The sequence below is a fragment of the Octodon degus genome, unplaced genomic scaffold (assembly GCF_000260255.1).
Source record: "Octodon degus isolate 3935 unplaced genomic scaffold, OctDeg1.0 scaffold00061, whole genome shotgun sequence".
Classification (NCBI taxonomy): domain Eukaryota; kingdom Metazoa; phylum Chordata; class Mammalia; order Rodentia; family Octodontidae; genus Octodon; species Octodon degus.
In genome coordinates this window covers 3406734-3415908 of record NW_004524637.1, presented here as the reverse complement: position 1 = coordinate 3415908, position 9175 = coordinate 3406734, and positions in this window count along the sequence as shown.

Below are 9175 nucleotides of genomic sequence, written 5' to 3'. Positions count from 1 at the left end.
CTCACCGGACCTGGGCTAGGACTGGGTCTGGGGGCTCCCGGAACTCGGCAGGAAATCCTACTTGGTGGGCGGTGTGGGGGAGGCACTGCGGAGTGGTGGGGGACGGCCTGAGGGGCTGGGAGAGGGTCCAGCCCACGCTGTGCCTGGGCTGGGACTGGTCCCGCAGGCGCAGGGTAGTAGGAAACTCCCTCTTTGTCATTTTGTATAGCACTGTCTTCTGACCTTTGTCGTACAGCTTTGGTGCAGTTATAACCTTAGCATGTACTGGTATTCAGGTGCAAATCTACAAAATTTTAATTTATCCAGTTGTGCCTGGCTTGAGTCTGGCTGATGTGCTCAGCTCCTTCCTGGTGCAGCCCTTGGGAATGAGCCTGTTGTGTTCCTCTGGCCAAATTTTCTGCTTCTGGGGGCCAGGGAGATGGCTCAGTGGAATAAGCACTTCCCTGGCAAGTACAAGGGCCTGAGTTCAATCCCCAGTTCTGCAAAAAAAGAAAGAAAGAAAAAAAAAAAATAGAAAAAGAAAAAAAAATTTTCTGCTTCTGGACTAGCTGGATGGCTCTGTCTCCTACTCTCTCTGCAGGGACCGCAGCTGCAGAGTTTCAACCCAGGCCTATATGTCAGGCCTGGGCTGGGTCTGAGGGGAATAAGTGGGCACAGGGAAGAGGGGACGCTCTCCCACACACTTGCAGTGCCTGGACTTGGGCTGGATCTGTGGGTTCTTGAGAGTGTGGCAGAAGTTCTCAGTCACTTCAGAGTGGTGAAGAGATCCCAAGGGTGCTGCAGAGGGTCTCACTGATGCGGCATGCCTGGGATTTTTCTAGAGAGGTCCTGTAGGTGCAGGGTAGCCGGAAGCTCTCCCATACACTCGTCAGCCTGGGCTTGGGCTGGATCATGTCGGGTGGGCGCCAAGTCTTCTGCTCTGCCTCACTGCTCCTGACCTCCAGCCAGGATCCCCTCATCCCCCTAATTTTAGGCCAGTCATTCGAAGTTCACTCTGCAGAAATCAAGCTCCATGAGCAGAGTTCAAGTGCTTCCCCCTACCTATCATCCCAAGCTAGGACTGTCCCTAAGGCAGGTGGCTTTTGCAAGGTGGACAAAAGAGCTATGAGCAGCACTGTGATAGCTCAAGCTCCACCACAAGAGGATCCATCCCATCATTTGACAAAGTGCACATCTACTTAAGCCACATGTTATGTACTATTATGTACATTCCATAATATTTATTTCCCTACATTTGCACTGTCTTTGTTTTTATTTGGTTTTCCAGTGCTGGAGATCAATTCCATGGCTTTGTGCATGCTACATGAGCATACTGCAATTGACTTACACCCTCAGAACTATATTTCTGTTGTCACTTAACAAATAAATGAAAAAGGAGAAATGAAGAATCTTCTCAGCAAACTGTAATGTGAGGTTTATTTGGATCTTGATTGAAGCAAACTTTAAAAGGAAAGTATAATGATAAGTAAAACTTGAGTGCTAACAGAAATTTATCAGTTTTTCAAAAGTAATGATACTTTCATTAATTTTCAAAATGACTTTTTCATTTATAGACACATACTGACATTGTAACTGATGCAGGCCTGAGGAGGTAATGGACAGGAGTAACTGCTGCTGCTGCCTGCCAGGAACATGTGGACACACATGAGAAGCATCCTGGAGAAGCAGCTGGAGCTCAAGAGCCACATGGCCTGGGGATGCAGAAGGCCTTGGTTCAGAGCTGGGCTGCCACTGCCACTGAGGAGAGAGATGCAGGACCTGAGCAGTCACTCAGTCCCTCTGCATGTCTTTTTTTTTTCTTTTTTAAAAGGTGCTACATTCATCCATTCGGAGGTCACAAGATGCCACCCTGGCCCTTCAAGGACCTGGCACATGGAAAGTGGTCAGCAGTAGGAATGAAGGTCATGGGTGAAAGCCAACAAGGCTGCACAGATGGGGCCAAGCCTTAGAGACACCACAAGGTGGCCCTTCTGGACTGCACAGCCTGTCTGTGGTCTGGATGGGAGCAGCCTTCTTCCCTTGCAGAGACAGCAATTTTGATTAAGATGAAATAAATAAGAATGTTGTGGGGGTTGAAGCAGAGGTTTACAGAGCTCTGAAAAAAATTGTCAACCTTTTTCCATGAATGATCAGAAAGATTTGTTCAGCTTTTGAAACTACAAGATGTCTCTCCACTTCAACTCTGACACTGAAACATGAAAGCACAAGAGGGCAAACTGTGAACACACAAGGAATTCTGGTGAAATCGCTTTTCCAAAACTAGTTGGCAGGCTTGATCCGGTCCACTCTTGTATGAATACTACAGGCAAAAATTGGCAGTGAAAACATCTGCTAATCCAATAGAAGATAAACAGGGAAAAAATCAGAGCAAAGTATAGTAATAAATATCTTCGTAATGGATTTAGGTCAAACTTTAAATCAATGGGCACATTAAAAGCATGTTAGTAAGCAATTAAATTGCAGTGATTACCATAAGGGATGAAAAGTATCCACACAATATCCAACTATGCTGCCTATACAAGTATTTTATATATTAGTTTTATCTTCAACTTATCATTTGAAAGAATTTTAAAGTTAGGAAAATGCTTAAAAATAGCATAAATTTCTTGTGAACCTGACACGTGGCTTCTAACTGTACCTATGACAAAATATTAGAAGTAGGAAAGTGACATTTATGCAGTATTACTACACAGAAGTGCTACGGCCAGTGCAACTGTGTTTTGTTTCTGAATTCCATTCTGATAGTCACTTAAACTTTAGATGGATGACTCCTCACTCTCTCCCAGTTAATCATAAAACCCACAACAACTAGCCAGTTGTGGTGGCACATGCCTGTAATACCAGTACTGGGAGGCTGAAGCAGGAGGAATGTTGCAAGTTTGAGACCAGCCTGGACTACAAGGTGAGCTCAAGGTCAGCCTGAATTTCATAGCTAGACCATGTCTCAAAAAGACATAAAACTGTCTCATTGCTATCTGTTTATCAATAAAATTATGAAAAAAAGAAAAAAAAGACATAAAACAAAGGGAGAAGTGATAACATTGAAGAAAAAACAGAACAAACTGTGGGTCTAGTTGAAATTTAATTGCATCCTGCTGAGCTAGCACACTGAACAAAATACACTAGAAATTATTAACTTTGTGATATCTCTGTAAAATTCTCCAAAGTGAGGTTATGTAGTAGCTATAGTAATCAAAATATCTTGTGAATGTATAAAAACCTGAGAACAAAAATGCAAGGACAGTACTTTTGGCTTTGTGTTAATCACTGTGTGCCATTGACTAAATAAATTCACTCCTTCTTAATCTTCTGCCTCTGTGTTTCTCACTGATCTTGCTGTAACAGAAGAATTCATTGGATTTCACTATTTGCCCTGTAATGACACTGTTTATTCTAGAATCCAATCCAGGACTCCACACCGTCTTTACTAGGCCTATCCCTTAAACCTCGACCAGTCTAACTTTCCTTGGTCTTTCTTTAACTTTTGATGGAGTATCTCCTTTGGTCATCTAGTTTTCTCTTATTACAAGAGGTCACACATTTTGGCCAGGACACCCTAGAGATAAAGTGCCTTCCCTGCTTGCTGTGTTAAGGCATACATAATGTCACTAAGTCCTATTGCTAGTGCTGTTACTACTGATATCTTATGTATGACGATGTTTAACAGAGTTCTGTGATAGTTAATTGTTTTTGTTATGAATAATGTTTATTATAGTTTGTATTTAACACTTGTGTATCCATGATTCTTTTTACATTTGAGTGAAGAGAAAATCCACTGCATGAGGCTTTGGGAGGACATCCAGACACCAACCATAACAGACAATTTTGGGGAGATGTATGTAGGAATCCTATACGACATGACCTGGGTGGCTGGTGGTCCTATATGTACCACAAGCCTAGTGTAAGCTAGCTCCTGTAAAATTATTACACTATTGTCAAGTGCCTCTTTGCCCCCTACCCATTCATTAACCCAGAAACAAGACCCTGAGTGACTTAGATTACACCAATCACTAAAATAGTCATTTTTTGTTGCTTCCTCTGGCCTTTTCTTTCCATGAAAAGAGAAACAACATGAGGGCAGAGAAAGTACTTACCCGGGTCTCAGTGGTGACATACTTATCTTTTCAGACCAGAGAAGGTGTTTGGTTCTTTGGATATTTAAAATCCAAAAAGGGACCCAATAACATTTCATATCTGATATTAGGCATTTGGTCAACCTCACAGAACAGTAGGAAAGAACTGAGGCTTAGTAAGAGGAAACAAGCAAGCACAGTGCCTTAAGAGAAAATCACAGTCCTCACCTCCTCTCTGACAGCACTTCTGCTCAGGCAGAACTGTGTGGGGTTCATTTCTTGTCTGTGTGCCGCATTCTCCTTCTCTGTGGACATCAGCATGAATCTGAAGACAGCTTTGTGTATTTGGACTGTGGCCCTTGTGCTGCGCCTCAGTTGTCACACTGTAGAATACTCAGGATGGGGTGGCAGGAAAGAAGGTGGCATGCATGCCATACAGCATGAGTTAGGTCATTCCCCTGTGAGGTGAAACCATTTTTCTCCCCAGTATTGTGCATTGCTATTAACTTTGATATAGCACTCAAACTACACTAAAGATTAAAGTGTTCACTGAAGGTGAAAAAAATAAGGTGAAGGTGTGTTATTTTAAGAACATAAAACTCCTAATGCATTGGATTTGGAAGTAGTGCAGAGGGATGGCCATTTAGCTCAGCCTATTAAAGTGCCTGCTTAAGGACTGGGGTTCAATCCAGCATGCCATGCTGGCCCCGCCCCCAGGGGGGCTGAGAAGGCAAATGAGACTGGGCGTGGTAATTCCAGTGCTTGGGAGGCTGAAAACAGGAGGATCACTAGGAGTCCGACCTAGTGAGACCCTGTAGACCCTGTAATAAATACATTAAAAAAAAAAGAAAGCAGTGCTTTTGGGAGCCCTAGAGGCTGGAAAATCAGTCAAAGGTGTGTAGTTGGGAATAGGGATCAGTGCTTAAAGCAAACAAACTACCTCAGTCCTGAGATAAGCATCCTGACTGGTTCATGTTGGCTACCAGTTGCTAGGAAACCTTGTATCATGTGTTACTAATTTTGAAAAATATAAATAAACATAGGTTTCCTTGTGCTGCTGGGTTCGTCTTGCCTCAGGCAGACCTGCTACCACATAGCCCAGCTTTTGTCTTTTTGTCTATTTTTTTCTTATTCCTGCAACTGTTTTTTTTTTCTTCCTGCAACTTGAGAACAATGGATTCCAACAGTGCTGTATAAGAGGTACATGAAAAGTCATGCCTATTTTGAACTCTTGTCTGCTTTTGGAATAGAAATGGGAAGAGAAGAATGGAACTGTGCTTAGAAGCATACTGTAGTGGGCTGAATCTGAGGCTGAAATTTGCCATCACACTGTGCAGATTCTATGTATTTCCTTGGATGACCTCTTTCTGGATGTGTAAATAGTTTATTGGTTCCGATGGTATGAAAAGACAAAACAAGTAAAAAGAATTACTCCTATAGGACATTTTTATAATGTTAATAGGAAATAGACCAATTAATAGACAAAACAAAAAAAGAACATGCCAATTTATTTTCTATTTTTTCATTAATAACTAGTAAATAATTTTACCATGAGCTTGTCAGCATTGAGTTTGGAAAACAGCTGCATTGTGGTAAAGATTCAACTATTTATCTTGTATCACATGTTTAAATTATTATTTTCATCAAAATGAATTTTAACCCAAGAGACACAATCTTTGCACATGCTTTTAAAGTTCACAGTTATGGAAATATGCCTGCAGGTGGCAGTTTAAAAGTAATTTGTATATAAGTACACTAAAGTAAAATGTGGTAACTGATCTCTTCACTGTTCTTATAGTTAAATATACATTTTGAAAAGTAGAAGTAAATGGAGCTGGGGAGATAGCTTGGCTGTCTAAGGGCCCGCCTGACAAGGGTAAGGACCCGGATTTGATCCCATGTGCTGCATGCCATGCCTGACCCAGAACTCCAGGTACACTGTGCAGGACACCAAAACCAGTTGTAGGAGTGCATGCCTGTAATCCCAGTGCTGGGGAGGGTGAGACAGTAGGATTACTCTGAGTTCGAGCTGAGTAGTGAGACACTATTGAATGAATAACTAAATAAAAGATTATTTGAAAATAGCAGTTAAAATAACATTAAAATTTTAGAGCATAAACAGATGCCATTTTGAACAATCTGTACAGTATTACTCAGAGCCTTAAATGGGAATTAAAGTGTAAAAATTGCAAACATCAGCACCACTTTTATGACAAAATATTTGTACATTTTAAAAGATGATATGACTACCTATTATCCAAGGAAAAATAACCTTCACTAAAGGGTTCCTGTAAGCACATGCAAAATAAATTCTGTGGTAAATACCATCCAAAAAGTTTATAATTTATATACTATTTTAAGGAATGAAGAAGGTAAACCAGAAGCAAAATGTTTACTATGACAATATAAATTTGGCTTTATTGAGTTTTTTTGAACTTTAGAATGGGCTAAATCCCTTACCAGAAGAGATGGAAAAATAACAGTGGTCTAGTTGACAGTTTAGTTCTATTATATATCTTCAAACTTCATCCTGATGATTATAATTTTCAACTTAATTATAATTACTGATAAATTATTGGAATATAGAATGACTCAGCTTTGATGCAGAATGCCAAATGTAATTATATTTTCAAATTTAAAATAAAAAAATAAAAAAAAAACAAGCCCTTCAACTGTCAGAGGAGAATAAGGCTAGATCCCTAACTTGTTCTGCTAGCAGATTCAGTCTTACGTGCTTGTTGACAGAACTACCATTGTAAGCTTCTCTTTGACCAGAAAGTCACCAATTTCTTTTCTCATGATTGACTCATAATGGTCCTCAGAAATCCTAACACTGATTACTGAGATTTTAATTTTAGTGTTAATTAATAAACATATTTGTATCATTTCAAAACCTGCCTCTAGCTTTAGGACAAAATACTGAAAAAAAGTCTCCAACATTTATGCCATCATCTCCTTGTGTTCTTTCTTCCAATCTTTCAAAATACAAAGTTGATGCATGACTCAGCCTGCAAGTAGAGACGTGGGGTAATGACCTGGAGGAGGAACGGGGATGAACAAGACAGGGAAAGAGACACAAGAGACGGAGACAAGAAAGGCTTTCTGATCAAGTCTCTTTTATTGAGGAAGTGAGCGGGGTCTAAATAGCTGTATAGTGGAAGCAGTTGGGTGGGACTAGTTGTGGGTTGGTAGTGGAGGTCCAGGACCACAAGAAGATGTTGAGGCAAGCAGGGATTGGTGCTGCAGCACTTCTTGCCCAAATAAGGGAAAATATAATAGGAGCGTTCTATCGTCCCCCACAGATGCATATGGCATAAACATAAAATGAATCCCTTAAAAGACATCTCAGCGAATAGAGCCCATAGCAAATGCATCCTTGTTATTTACAACTTATTGGGACACTAGGCTGGGCCAACATGGGATGATCACAGTGGCCCACGATTGTGGAGGACTGCAACCTCACCCTCCCCAGACTCAGTGTGATGGTGTTTACTTAGGAGTCATGCAGGTTCACAAGAGGCAACTTCCCTAAGCTGGCTTTCAGTTCAATTAGAATCTGGCCAAAGCTGTGGCTATATCTGCATGAAAGTAAGTGGCTGATGGTGGACTGATATAGTTTATTCTCAGTGGCCATGGTTGGGCTCAGACAGACAAGCTATGATACTGTGGAGCTAATATGAGATAATGTCTCTTTTGGGCCATGCATGATACCAGTGGAAATATTTATTCATTTATGTATGCATGCATGTATGTATGTATGTATGTTTGTATGTATCTATGTATATATGTATTTATTTGCAGCACTTGAGATTGGACTAAGGATTTTGTGCTTGCCAAGCAGGCACTTATGCCATTGAGTCAACTCCCCTGCCACAGAGGAAAATTAGAAGAACTGGCTGTAACCTGAGAAATGGATGAAAAAGATGTGGCGTTTTCACACATCTTTTTCATCTATTCCATCACACTGGGTCTGGGGAGGGTGAGGTTGCAGTCCTCCACAATTGCGGGCCACTGTGATCATCCCATGGTGGCCCAGCCTAGCATCCTAATAAGTTGTAAATAACAAGGATGCATCTCCTATGGGTTTCATTTGCTGAGATGTCTTTTAAGGGATTCATTTTATGTTTATGCCATATGCATCAACTTTGTATTTTGAAGGATTGGAAGAAAAAATGCAAGGAAATGATGGCATAAATATTGGAGACTTTTTTTTTCAGTATTTTGTCCTAAAGTTAGAGGCAATATGTATAGTGGAGTATTACTCAGCTATAAAAAGAAAAACAAACTCGAAGCCTTCATAGGTTAGTGCATGCAGTTTGAGGCTATACTCATAAGTGAAATAAACCAGACCCAGACGTGCAAATATTGTGTTGTTTACTTAGTCTAAAAGATAAAAAAGAAAGAAAGAAAGAAAGAAAGAAAGAAAGAAAGAAAGAAAGAAAGAAAGAAGAACTGAAAGTTATAACAGACACAGTTAGATGGAAAGAAACTGAACTTAAGGAGTAAATAACGAAGAGAGAGAAAGAAGAAAAGTTAGGAAGTAAGTACCATACAAGTGTATATACAAGTTGGATAAGGCAACAATCCTAAGAATTTCTATCAGGTTTTTAAAAATAGCAGTTAGTGGTTAGAATTCTCACCCTCACTCTCTATGTTGGTATCTGTGAGCTAAACAACTACATTGAGGACAGCAATGTGTACTACTAAAACCATGCTTGAAATACCTGTCATCTTGGTCTTCTAAATGTGTACCATTCCTAACGTCATATCACTTATTACTATACTCCCTTTAAAGTATTTTTAAAAGATAATAAAAAAATGAGAGCTCAGTATAAAAATTTAAGATTTTGTGAAGGCGTGTGGTAATATTCAATCATATGTTCCATTTTGCATAACTATATCTGTTAATCTGAGCAACAGATTTGTAGATAAGTATAAACAATATATCAATCACTGTTAATCAGATATTCTTGTTTTGAAAATCTGTAACTATGTGTTGTTAAATGTTACCCTATTTCTATCTTTGCTTTTGCTTTTCTTTTTTGTTGCCTTTATTCTTCCAAATAAAAGGAAATTATAATAAAACAAGAACTGGCTAAAAA